Raw genomic sequence first — 14,724 nt, forward strand, 5'->3', positions numbered from 1 at the left:
CACCTGGTCTATTTTTATCTGTTTGATAACATAGTTGTCTTTCCCTGCAGTGTTGTTTAGGAGTTCGATGAGGGGGTCAATTATTTTCGCATCTATGTATATCGGTGGTGGTTTGGGAATGCGGTTTGTCGGACTTTCCGTTGGGTCCGTTGCTGCCTCTTCTGGCAGTGCGCTGAATGGATTATGCAGCTTGATATCTTGTAGCCATTGTTTTTTTTCAAATGTATCAATTTTCCTCGCGCTTGCGAGCGGAGTTACCTTCCGTTTTTTTGCTGGAGGTTGCCACCGTCCAGCTTTCTTCCTGGTGTATTGGTATGTTTTCCTCCCCGTCGGATTGGGTTGTTTCCATAATATCGTCTTTTTTCTCTACATATGTAGAGTCTGTAGCTCTATTTATGAAATATGTTTCTCCTGAATTAACTATTTTTATTGGTGGAATCTGCATGATTCCACGTTTTATCGATGGGCGTTTACTTTGTCCCTTTCACTTCCCTCTTGCCGCACTATCACTGGAGCACTGTTGCGCACGTCCGTTTAGGTCGCCTGCACAGGCGGAACTGGCGGAACATATTCTTTCATTTTATACCATCGAATATTAGTTTTAACGAATATAACTGATGCCATGAGATTTTTAAGTGCGAGTATGCGTTATTTAAAATGTTACTTATCTTCATACTCATATTTCAAAAGATATCTGCCGCCCAAATAAATCTACGGAACAAAAACTAACTACCAATTCAACATTAATCATTGATAAATTTTCTCAAATGTCAAAGCGCGTAATAAATGTTGCTTCGTTTATCTTTTTACGTTCCTTTCATACGGTCCGGTTCATAAAACTTATCGATTGCCATTAACTACAACCATATTTCACCGATCGCAATAACATGCTGTTACTACTTCAGAAAAGTTAACGTACAGGAAATCGGTTTTAAATAACTTTTTACGTATCATTAACTTCTTCCAGAAGCTATAAATAACTTGACGCTAAGGTTTACAATTACCCTCTTAAATATTAGACGATTAGACAATACACATATTCAACACGTTCAAAGGAAATCTACCATTAAGTTTCAAGAAATTAAGAATGAAAGAAATAAAACGCTTTGTAAGAACGATGTGATACTGAAGGCATAATTTCTCTCGCACCGAGTAAAATATTCTTTTTTAGAGAATAACAATGGAAGTGCTGAGACCATAGAGACTGAAAATTAGTGGGAATGGGGATGCTCAGAAAGGTGAAAAGGTTGTAGAACATTAACTTAGCCGGAAAGAGAAATAAAGAGACTATCTGTATCTTTTCTAACGTAATGACATCTACGTGCTAAATTAACGAGGAACAAATATCTGTACAAGTATAATATATATGTATTAATCATGAAATCTCGATCGTACTAAGCTAACTTTTGACCGACTACATGATATCGATTTGCTTTATTTTTTTAATCTAATCGATTCAGAAACGTGTTACAAGAATTAAATAGTACTGAATTCGATATATCAAATAAAAGACATTTCATTGTTACGAACAATGTACCATTGTGGAAGCTATTCAAAGGAAAGCGAATATCATCGATCTTAGGCGGTTGTAATAGTTGGAAGAAGACCGGACAAGCGGTAATGGAACAATAGTAATCGTGAAAGAGCAGAATAGGCTATCTGAGTATTTGCATTTGAGGTATGCATTGCACATTGAATGCAGCCAAATAACTGCCTGTTTCTACAAGTAATACACGTATGTATTCGTTCATCTTGGCTCACACTCTCTCTCTCTATCTCTCTCTCTCTCTCCCTCTCTCTATCTCCCTCTCTCTCTCTCTCTCTCTCTCTTTCTCATTCGTGGGAGAATCGGACAATGTTACAACGGAGATGGAAACGAAGTTATACCAAATTCGCAATTCGCAATTCGCAAGCCATGAAACTGTGGAACTGCAAACGCTGGCGAGATCCTTACGCGACGCGACGATAATTTAGTACATTGAACGTTTGTCCCTGGTTCTATCGTTCCTTCAAACTTCGCTGCCTGCATGAATTATATGTCGTACATCGAAACTAATAATTGCTTCGCGCACTGTTCGACCACCAAGAAATTAAAATAGCTTCTTACAAAATTTTGCATTAGATAAAAATTAAAAAGCACATGTAGCTTCAGGTATTTCAAAGCATCTTAAAATATTAGTTAAAAGGATATTTTAACAGAGAAAGGCGGTATGTTTATATTCGTGATTGTGATTTACAATTATATTATTGGAATACAGATATCGTTGAATTGTCACTGTATTTAATTACACGGTTAATCACGAAGAGTTGCTCCCAAAGAGAATCAATTAATCTTCGAAGCAAGAATAAAGCATAAGATCAGACATATTTGGATATCTTCTTCGTACTTGCTCCGTCTTAATCTATTCTGAATCCGACCGAAGTCTAATGAGTCAAACAGAATCTATTCCATCCTTGTGTTCATCCTTGATTTATGTACCACCCAAAGGAAAAAATACACGAAGACGTTCTTTAGCGAATTTATGACACGTCTGGGAAGAGAAACCACTATTTGTAAGCCACAAAATTCGTAAATTGTAACATAAATTTCAAGTGGAAACAATATCTCTTTGGTACTTGCTGGAATTAGGTGAAAAAAAAGTTTCATATTGGTTCAGATAGATGAGGAATGTAATGTACGTACAAGACGCGAAATTGAATGAACATTCTCTGCATGGCTAGTAAACGCAGGAATGTTGGCGTGCGTTACATTCACACGTCGGGGAATGAATGTTTTTCCATCGATTCTCCCTTTCCCTCGCTTCTGTCCCGATATTCCCCAAATGGCAGAGGGCGCGAAGCAACATGGGCAAAGGGAGGGCTGGCGAGACGCGGTTGATGTTAACGCTGAGTTATTCAATAGGACGTAGAAAACGTCGGTATATCTACTACGAGACAGTTCTCATGAGACTCGTATCATTTCATTCAGTCCCCCAAGTTTTCCAGCTATGCGGTATTGTGGCCCTAGAACGTAGTTTGCGAATTTCCCGTATCGATATCTATGCTTGTCGAACATTCTAGTCATATGCGTCTATTCAATCTTGCAGAACCGGGCTCTTTACGAACGAAGATTATACGTTTCACATGACCACTATATTATATAGGATGCATACCGATTTTAAACGAGATAATAAGAAAAGTTCGTATATGAAGATTTTACTGTAGAAATGTGTACAACTCACCTTTCGCCAGCGTACGCGTTTAACCGAATGACATTTTCTTTCCATTTATTATATCAGAAACGTTCATGCTTTTCGTAAAATTCCAAGTTTAACGAAATCTCTGATGGAATTAATAGGATCGATAATTTTTCCAAGATAATCAGATGTACAATTTCATTTTTGACGACGTTTGTCAACCGAGATTCATTCTACCCTATTATCCTCCTTTAAGATCATTCTTCTCTATCTGACCATAAAACGAATGCCGAGGGAACGTCGAATTGCCGTCGGCAAAAATCCAACGTTGAGGTTTTCTAAGAAATACGAATGCAGTCTTTGGTAAGCTACAATGAATGGAAGGGAGTCTGGAGTGAGGTAAGATCAAAAGAGTCCTTTCGAACTAACTGAGCACATATAAATAAGTAAGGGATTCCACGCTCAAACTGACGTGGCGCCTGCGTTATCAACGCCGTCTAATACGCGGACGTTCTTTCTCAAAAATTAAACGTCTAAGCAATTTTACCTATTAATAATGAATCTGATACAAAATCAGAGTTGTTAAGATTAATCCCTTACCTTTATAACGTCAACTTATGCTCGTGCCAAAGATTATAGTATTGGCTTGGAAAAAGCAGATTGTATCCTTGACAAGAGTAGTTCTATGTTAGATCTCGCCAAAACTGTAGATTTTAGATTTTATATGTTTATCATTGTTACGGACATATAAATATACATATAGCGACAACAATATGGACAATTGTTGATCAATGTTGGGCAATTGACGTCAAGCTTCTCTTGAATAATTGAATTAAATTCCGTATTTCGTGCAAATCGTCATGAAATTGAATCGACCCTATGACAATAATTTTATTCTGAAATCGACGGATCTGAAGGATCGGTCCGTCCCTAATTCCTCTGGTACTACGTCTTCGATCAATTACTTTATTGAATTGAGAAAATTTCAGGTTATGTATCAAAGAAGAAATAGAAGGATGGGGAGAATAAATAAATGAGGTGGCACTGAGGATCTAAGAAGTGTATAAAGGAAGGAAAAGAGAAAACGAGAATAAAACGTATGCTGGTCCTGCTTTTCGTTCTTCCTTCTCTATCTCGGGATTAAACGGCTCGACTTTCTTTCGACACGAAATGTTTATTCACAAAAAATTGTGAATAATGCAATTACACGAAAAATAAATTTTACAACCATTGTATCTTACCTTTGGTAGTTTGAGAATTTTTGTCCATACTTTTTTACCACAATGCTCTTAAATGAAATACAAAAAATAATCAAAGCAGAGAAAAAACGGAGAAAGACCATCAAACAGAACTTAAATGTGTAATTAAATCAATGAATTTAACGAAGAAATTTATATCAATTCATTCCAAGTACAAAACAATCGGCCTACGTAAAAACAAAATTAGTAATTACATTGGTCAGCAATCAAAATATGCATATCATGAATGAAAAATATAATAATAGTTTAAAAAATACCATTATTGTTCTACAACTGCACGTCAATGAGCTATGTAACGAAAATGGTTCGCGTTAATTGCTTAAAATAATTATCGTTAGTTAATTAACGAAATGCGTTAGCGTCTGACAACAAGCAATTTAGATCGTTTTGTTTCCAAGCGCATTACTTATTCTCATCAAAATTCTATTAGTTCGCGCAATCGGCGTGTTCGAGAAATTACACTGCCACGTTCCATTTGGTAATCTTCCCTCTCGTTAACTAATTACGGAACAATTAGCATATAGTCTAAGACACCTTTTTTTCAGGTGATTAACCACCGTCAAACGCGGACAGATCCCTGTACGAAGGTGATGATTGTTGCACTCGGTCTGTGTAAATGAAAAGTTTGTTCTGCGTGGTGGATAATTTAATAAATTCAAAAGTTTCGAAATTACGCCGTACATAACCATGGATACCGAGCAATTCCATTAATGACGAGCACTGCAGTCCGTAATATAGTATCTTCCAACAAAAAAATTGAACTTCCTGACTGCGAGCCAACGTGCTTTTATGCGATGACGTTCCTTTAATTAATTTAAAAGTTGTTTCAATTTTAATTTACTAATTGAGCTACTTCTTAATTAGGCGTATCTTTAATTACAAAATTAAAATTGATGGATGGTAATTAGTTTTAATTAGGTTATATTTCATCTTTGCGTATATAAGTGATGATATTGTAGTATCGTGGACAAATGGCCTAAGAAATATCGGGTGAACCTAAGTGCCGTTAGGCCAAAAGGCAGTTTTTACCAAGTGATCGTTACCTGTTAGTTTTTACCGGGTGGTCGTCACCTGAAGAGTCGAGTGGGGGAGTTGTGAGTTGAAAGTCGAGTGATGAGAGTCGAGTTGAGATAGTCGTGAGTTAAGAGTCGAGTGGAGTAGTCGTGAGTTGAGAATCGAGTGGTGAAGAGTCAAGTTGAGATAGTTGTGAGTTAACAGTCGAGTGGTGAGGAGTCGAGAGTTGAGTTGCCGAGTAAACTATTAGTTGTGAGTTGTGAATTAACTATTTAGTTGTTATTTATAGCACGCGTCTTAGTTATAGCACATTGCTGTATTTAGTTCACGTTAAATAATCATCGTTTCCTGTTTAATCCATTGTAAATAGATCTATCAATCAATAAACTTATCATGTAGGATAGAAATCATTGGAAACCTTAATTTCTAATATTTATAAATAAATAAAAAATCCTATAATATCATGTATTTTAACAAAAACGAATCGATCCATTAAAAAGTAAACCATCGTAATCGATAAAATTATTGACGGAAACAAGATAATAATAACGCATGTAACGAATTGACAGGTTAAATTCGTGCAACAATTGCCTCGATTTGTCGAATATTTGAACAATTTTTCATTATCATCATTTTCATGTCATCGCTTTCACATTTTCCAGCACGCGAATCATTCTTTGCATTTATAAAAGTGTTTGGGAAGTTAAACAGAAGACGCTCTAAGTAAGATAAAATAGACAACCTAAAAATGTTGGTCATAGTATTAGTACGAAAAATCATGTTAATCAGGAGACACGATGCAAATGAGGAATAAGATTGTATCGGTGAGAGTTGGTAAAGAACGACTTGTAATTGACCTCGAAAGTCAGCAGCATCCGGGAGATGCTCATCGCGGCATCGATTATACTTATATGTAACGTCACTTTGCATTATGAAGTGCAGGCCGTGACCGTATTTTTGTACTCCTCTCCGAAAGAAGGAAGCTGAAAACTGTGGATGGAAGACAATGAAGCAGCTGTGCGCTGTAAAATCTACTGCCTTGGAAACGCAGTTTGAATTTAAGCGATTACTTGGTGGATAAAGCCAGGAAACTTTCTTACACCATGAAACTTCTTATTCATGCCTAATCTCGATGTCTGTTACTTTATTACTTTCATTCGCATGTACAGTGCGGCTCGTCTCTTCAAACTCCATTAACTTCTACCCTTCCCACGATATTGCTGCGTTCTTCCTTGAAAAAATATTTTTATACCTACATATATAGGGGTACGTAAATATGTATTATCGATTGGTTAAAGTTTTACGCAACGTTTACAGTTAGTAATGTCAGATAACGTGACCGCAGTAATCTGCATTATTACTGCTCATTGATCGATTACAGTCTATACATGTAAGTAGACTTCTTGAAATGCTAAATTCTATGAAAATTATCGCATTTTCACTTTTACATACTTGTTACGAAAAAAATAGGAGATAGCAAGAAATTTCTTTTAAATAATTATTATAATACTGTTATAAAATATTCTCCATTTTAAATCTCCCCTAATGAATGGTTCATTCTTAAGTCAGTAGAAATTGGAACCTCATCAACAACTCTCATACTGTAAATGCTGTCAAGAGAAGAAAACAGCCCTCATCATCATTTATCAATGTTATGTGCATTAACATTGACAAATGCATTAAAATGTTTATGATCGATCGTCTTATAACTTGGCAAAAGCCACAAGGCGTATCTTAAACATCAAATTTTTGTCGGGAGAAAATAGAATAGTCTCCGTTTCATCTACAGAATTTATTCCCACGTGATCAATCTCATATATAAATAGATAAATAAACATACATAATGTTAATTTTAAATTCAATTAATTCCGCGTGTTAACCTTTCGGGCGTAATTAGGTATATGCTCCTGTCTACGAATGTTGTAAATATAAGCAATGATTTTGATCGCAGTACGTTTAACATTTTGTCAAATTTAATTACACGCATTATTGCGAACACGGTTGTTGATTAATCTCCAACAATTTTTAAGAAAATCTAAAATCTTTTGATATTGCTATTCTTTCACTATGATTTACATATTATTGGTTCCTGTCAATGTTTTGATGCGAAAATTTCAACTTAGAAAACAATTATGTACATGTTAAAGGCCGATTACAGGCTTTCTTTAACAACATGTATACTTAATTTATATACTTAAATAATTATGATATGAAATAAGATACGAAATATAGCATCTAATAATATCAAAGACTGCATTAAAACTAGAGAGTAGACTAAAAAGCATAAAAAACAGGATGATTCTTTTTCGTTTTTTACTCTCTTTCTCTCTCTTTTGTCTGAATAACTAGCATTCAGAGCTGAACCGCCCCTTTAGAATCGCATTATGATTTAGTGGCGCACCCGCCAATGCTTACGTTCGATAGAATCCATCGTCCCTTTCCATTAACTCCCTTTTCACCAACTTATTAAGAAAGAAGATGCGGCATACCTAACTGCATCGAAAGAAAAATTCTTATAAAACATGCAATCCAGTTCCAAAACTTCTACAATTACTAAATCCCCCTCACCCTAAAAAAAAATACTGTAAGTGTGCAGTATGTTATAGCAACTTTATTCGTATCAACTGTCTCCATTATTTTAGATAATAAGCAGAAATATTAGTTAGAGAAGAATATAATACATAAAAACTTTTTTTTCTTGTTCACTTTTTGAATGAAATATGTGAAATATCCAATTTTTCCGGCTAAATGTTTTTACTCTAAACGTTAAGTTATTCTAACGTTATTTTTTCTACTTTCTTCGTCGACCTAGAGCGTATTTATTTATTCTGCGAATTAAAAATTTCTTATTGAAACTTTATGATTAATTATGATACTACATGAAAATTTTTTTAATATCGACATATCCGCTTACCAGCATCAAACACTAGCAAACAAGCTAGAGAGAATAATTATATAAATTTTGAACCACCGACCAGAAATGTTCCGAAATACTTTTTTTGTTGATTTCAACTACAAATAAGCATATAAGGCAAGTTCTAACTTAGAAAGAAAGTTTAGCCGGTAATAAATCAGAAAGTTTGAATTTCCAAGAATCTGCCATGGGTATCTCTATGAGCAATCAGTGTGTCGTATAAACATTATTCAAGTGCTCCATTGGTTCAAAGCGGTGATGCAAGAAGACGAGATATTCCAGATGAAGGAGCGAAACCCTCACTCGAAACTTACAAAGATTGTTCATCACCTGATAACAGAATCTGAGTATAAAAGACGAAGAATGCGGAAAGAAAAGGTTAAAGAAACATAGATTAGAACGTACGCGCGGTACGTACAAAAACAAGTGTAGGAAAATAAAAATAATCTCCAAATTTTGCAACTATAAAAGTTATTATTCTTTCAACGCGGATTTGCATGAATCCTTAATAAGAGATTAAAGTTTCTTATATCACAGCACTGTCGGAAGAAGCAACGTTTCCCACGTTACCGATAATAATTACAGTTCCAATATTATGTCATATCCTTTCTGTCATATTTTTCCACAGCGCGAATACACCCTTTATGTGCATGTATATTGCTTTCTTGTAAACATCCATATTTTAGAAACTCGTATTCTATACATAATGGCCGTCGTTACTGTAAATTTAATACCGATCGATTAATCAAAGTACGTGTTTTGTCTATCGATAAATTTATCTTTACGCTAATATCAAAATTAAGGCTCACAAATTTTTTGTTAATATTCTCTGCAATTATTTTTCTTATTACTCTAAACCACCTTAATATAACTTTGAAAGAATCACTATATTCCCTACATAGACGCATTCCCCTGATTTATTCTTCTTTTCTTCTATCATTCTTTTATCTTTCCGTTTTACAATGTCAAAATATTTCGAATCCATATTCCTGGGTAATCTTATCAACCTCATAAAGTGTTTATATCGCGTTTGTATTATACGATCGATCAAACGCAACTATCTGCACCTCGCGTCTTGAAAGCGACTTCACCATCCCATTTCGTTAACATTTTTACTGGTTGCAGCAACAGCAAGACTATTTCATCCTTCCCTCTAGAAATTCCGCGAACACAGGCAGCTACGCACAGCAGCGCACGCCAACCTTTTCTACGTTTTACTCGTACATTTTCATCGCCGTATCTCGCCAGGACTGCGCACGCTTCCGATTTTTTCTATCGGTGGCTCTAACTGTACATCCTCTCGTTTCCAGCTGCTCGTAGATCAACGAATACTGGGTTCCATAGCTAGCTCTGTTACGACATCGCGTGCGTCGGCCTGATCTAACACACTTCAAAGCTACACCCTCGTGTACTCTATACGTACTTACTACGTGAATACTTTGACTAGAAACTCACAATCTGCTCGGTGGTTGGGTTGATTTATACCGAAGAACGGATGTACATGAAAGTATCAAACGTACAAGAACCGTGTACACCGGAACAAAAAGGTGACAGAATGCCCGGAAGAATAAAATACGCGAAAAGATAAGAAAGGGTGGTTTTATTAATATTTTTACGAGCTCGTAAATTGCGTAGTAAGCGTTCCTAGAAAACTTTCCTGTGCGACAAGAACGACATTTGATCACGCTGTTTTCCCGATGACTATATATTCAAGTAGTAAGAGCCAGCAACTAGTCAGACGCGGAGCGCGTAATGATTATTATATTCATTATACCTATATGATAAATACATTTTAAATCATTTCATTTCTATTCAATTCGTAATATGTTTCTATCGACTTTTTATTTTTATTTTTGAAATTATTTATGCACCAGATAGATATACATTGAAAACGTACTGTGACATGCCGTCAGATAACTTAAATATCAAATTGTTCAAATAAAAAGAGAATTTTTCAGCTAAAAGAGAGAATTTCCATATTTAGCCATTCCACGTATAATCCCCTTTTCAACCGACCACTTCTTCCTCCAAAATAAAAATTCCAGAATTAATGTAATACCGTCAAGCGATACGATATTTTAGATATTTTGATTCTATTATTTCAAACGCAAACTTCGTAACCGATATATTGATTTTTCGAAGAATCATATTAAGGCAAATATAATGAACAGAAGCAACGTAACGCTAGATAGAACTCGAGGCATTTTTGTTTGACTTCCGTGCCATTCCTTTTCCAACCGCGCCGCTGTACATCGTATGTAACGTGAAAATATGTATGTACCTACGTTCGCTATATTCCTGTATGTTTTGAAACCGAGCTACCAGTCGCTGGCATTATTCGGTTTCCATGGATTACTGTGAATTGGGTGAAAGTGCGGGTAAGATTCGAATACCGCGGCGCAGATGGAATAGGCGCAACTCGCGCGCTCTCCTCTTAACAACCACTTGCCAAAAGAGGTTTATCGTGTTTCAAAAGTCAGTTTAGGAATACAAAACGGAAAGATATGTGCAGCTACCATTGTACCGTACCTTTGTATTATTCATCTTATTTTAAACTTCGTAAATACGGCTCCCAAAAGAGCGGAGCTGTTCGCACTTTCCAACTTAAGAAACTGTAATAAAATTCCCTGCTTTCCCTTCTTATATACTCTACTCCTATTTGAATAATTTTCAGTTTCTGTTTACCGTTGTATATCTTGATCTAGAATTCTTGCTCGTAGAAGAAAATCTTTCCCATTTACACGAATAAGAAAATGCATAGGTATATAAATCACACCGTATCGTATGTAGTACTTTGCAAAAATCTTACTCTTTACATAGAAAACGATTACCAATGATTACATATTAACTGAATATAGTACACAAAAGATTCAACAGAAGTTATAATTTCATAAAATGACAATGCTGTTACATCATAGTAGAACGATAGCTATAACCTAATAATTTTAAGTAAAACATTTTAAAACAGATTCGCGACCGCACGAAGCATGAAAGTGCAACGCGTTGATGCGTTAATGAAGTTATTACTTCTGCCTCGCGTAACTAGTTTACCGTGCACTGTGATTCTGCTGACACAGCCAATTATCGAGCGTTGCAATTATACCGAATCGATAATTTCAACCAGCCCACGATTCAGTGGCGCTTCCTGAAACGTAAAGTTCCCAGTTCGACCGGAAGTTCTGCTCGGTTCTGAAACCTAAGTTGACCCCTCACTTTCTACCCGTCACGTCGACGCCAACTTTTGGTCACAGTGTAATTAAAGCGAATAAATCGATGTCACGATTATCACATCTCTCTTTCTGGAAAGATCGTGTCGCACGGTGCATTTCATTAGAAATTCCCATTCTGATACACTTTCAACCGGTTAAATTATTTAAATTCCTGTTTAGTTTGAATTCGTACCTTTGAACAAACATAATTTTTATATACGTGAAAAGATACAGCTAAACCAAACCGCACTCGTTACATATCCTATATACTATTTTTTATAATGCAAATACACTAAACGTCTCTAAAAAATACAATAATGTACAAAATTTTTACGTTTTCTAATGAACCTATGGTATAACACAACAGGAAAACGATTTTATTTTCTTTCAGTAAAATCGTAGACGCGAGACAAATAGAAAGGTGGAATATAAAACGGAGTGAACGGCAAAATTTGATGGGGAAATTTTACGACATGGATGACGCTTTGAATCGTGGCTTAGATATATGACAACAATGTCGGTATCGACGACCGCGAAGCTTTGTGAAGCCGGTATGCAAAATGACCAACAAAATTGCTTTAATCTCGCCTCTTTCTTTCTCCTTTGCCGAAACATGCTGCGATGCAGCAACTAAGTTTTTAGTTCCCTCTATGAGCTACTGAGTACATTCGTTCACTCAAGACAAAAGAGTTTCAAGGCGTATCATTGAAAGATAAAGCGGCGTGCCACGCTCAAAAGAGAGCCACACATGAAACGAAAGAATGGCACTTTGCATAGCAAAATGGGACGGGTACAAGACCATGAATATTTCCAGTAGGTATGTATGCCATTTCCTAAGTGAAGATACGTCCTTGGAATGTTGAGATACGATAAAAATATTTATGCAACGGTTTTCGTTAAACAATTCTACATGTATTTCTATATTATTAACATTTAAATTAGATAGTAAGTTATTAAATTTATTTATTTAAATTATTATTAAATATATTAAATATTTTAGGAAATATTTAGAACCATATTAAAAAGGAATTATTAGATCCCCCGAAAAGTTTGTAACATTTTTAACAATGGATATATTCGGTAGGGTTGGACGAGGATTTATCACGAATTTCTACTGCATATCGAAATTCTAAGTTTGGAAAAATACCAATTCTGTTTCGAAAGAGGAACTGGAATTGATTAACGTTAGCCATTTAAACCATTCAATCGAATAATTGCGAAAAATAAATTCGTAGTTGATCATGGAATAATTCGGTGGTACGCAAATGTTTCGAAGCAACGACGAACTATATAAACGATTCAAAATATATCGTTCTGAGCCGAAGTCTTGACCAGGTAAATTGGGGTTTGGTTGGTGTCTATTCCGGATTTTGGAAACTTACAATTAAAAACACTGAAACTCAAAATTGTCTGAAGTTCGTTATATAATAATAAAAATATGTAATATTATGGTTTAATGAATATGTAAGTAAGAATTAATTCTTAATTTTAATAAGTCAGGTGTAAGTATCTATTAACGATAAGTCTCACAAATATTTCCTATTATTTTTTTCAAAATTAAATTTTTATATACGCATGATTTTACTGCAAGTTCTACACCGTGTCTGTTCCGAAACGTTTATGGAAAGATGAAGGATTCAAATAAGATACTGAATGAAGAAGTTTAGTCGAATTTATGACCTTAATCAAAACTATTTAACTTGCTTTTGATGCAGTTATAACAAAAACGTGGAAGTTATTAATGATTCAGGAGAAAATTGGTATGTACTAATACACAGAAGCAGAACTTTCTAGTGAAGATCAAGAACCTCATAAATTGCGAATAAAGTTAATTGAGCGGAAAACTGCGTCCTACAATTGGCTCTTAAGAAATTGCTGAATGCTTTGTTTGATTCATTATGCGAGAATTTAATATCTCTTTAGGTATATTCTATATATAAAGAACCTTCATGATTATAAAAACCATCACCATTTCATTAAAAATAAATCAAAAAACGAGAAATGTATATAATTCGCTTCTCTACATCACATAAAATATCCCTCTTTTGTTTAAAATAAAATTTTAACAAAATTAAAACCAACGACTGGAATGAAACTGAAACTCGCTAACGTTAAAATAATTAACTTTAATACCATATTTTTATCTTTCTACACGCACGCACAAATACATAAATATGTACCTACACTGAATATTATTATTCAACGCACACTTTTATACATCTACAAATGTATGACGTACATTCTCGTAAAAGTGGAAACCCACGTTTGTATCTACACCTCTATGAGCATACATATACTTAAATAGTAGTCAAGCCGATCCTCAAGAGTTCATTATAAACGCCAGCCAACCAACCGACCTTTCCTCTCAACTCGGAAACTCACTTTACCACATCTATATAGGCGCTACTTCGCGATTTTCTGAATTACTAAATAAAAAAAGTCATTTAATTTCGCGTGTAAAATTTACAGACAGACTCGTTGAAATGCTCCGGCTACGTCAGCAAACTATCCCTAATTTCAAGAATCATTTGCTCATTTTTTTTCACAACTTGCTCCTGAATTTCATATAACTTGGATAAAGCATTGTGGAATATTAATCAATAAATGGGAAATGGAAAATTAATGGAAAATGTCAAGAAATGTTTAAAAGTTAATCAAACATTTGAACATATGAGTCTTCACATAAGAAATGAAATATGTATCTCGTAAAATATTGATCTTTCAATGACTATTCACAAATGACGGTGATTTTTTCCTAATCTCGTTTAGAAGAAGTAGCTTAGCTACGTTGATAGAATCATCATGTATACATATTTATAATAATTTGTAAACCTTACAGACTTAAACGAGCGTATGCATTTCAGAATGTGTTGTGGAACACACATGAATGAGCGCAAGAGGGAGGAAGTATATATTTAAATTGAAGTAAAATAAGTATCCGTGAAACGGTACACATATTTATGTTGCGATAAAAAATATCGCTGTTGAAATATTTTTATAATATTTTTATAATTAATTTTTATAAATAAACGTTATAGAGAGGATATAGATGCTCGGGTTGAAATTAGAGGTTTATGGGGAAATAAATCTAAACTAAGTGGAACAGTTTTTTGAGAATTAAATGCATCGCCTTTTATAACATCCTATGACAT

General features: G+C 34.8%; 1 long non-coding RNA gene across 7 annotated transcripts; it reads left to right on the forward strand.

The window, feature by feature from the left end:
- Positions 1-1,836: 1,836 nt before the first annotated feature.
- LOC126923350 (uncharacterized) lies at positions 1,837-14,724 on the forward strand. Of its 7 annotated transcripts, none has more exons than XR_007713122.1 (4): positions 1,837-5,701; positions 9,674-9,910; positions 11,964-12,389; positions 12,573-14,724. It is a non-coding gene; the product is annotated as an uncharacterized LOC126923350 (long non-coding RNA). The 7 variants fall into 7 exon arrangements; XR_007713121.1 differs by lacking the exon at positions 9,674-9,910 and having other exon boundaries at positions 1,841-5,701; positions 12,573-14,520; positions 14,611-14,724; XR_007713120.1 differs by lacking the exon at positions 9,674-9,910 and having other exon boundaries at positions 1,841-5,701; positions 12,573-14,316; positions 14,412-14,724.

The sequence above is a fragment of the Bombus affinis genome, chromosome 13 (genome assembly GCF_024516045.1).
Source record: "Bombus affinis isolate iyBomAffi1 chromosome 13, iyBomAffi1.2, whole genome shotgun sequence".
Lineage (NCBI taxonomy): Eukaryota > Metazoa > Arthropoda > Insecta > Hymenoptera > Apidae > Bombus > Bombus affinis.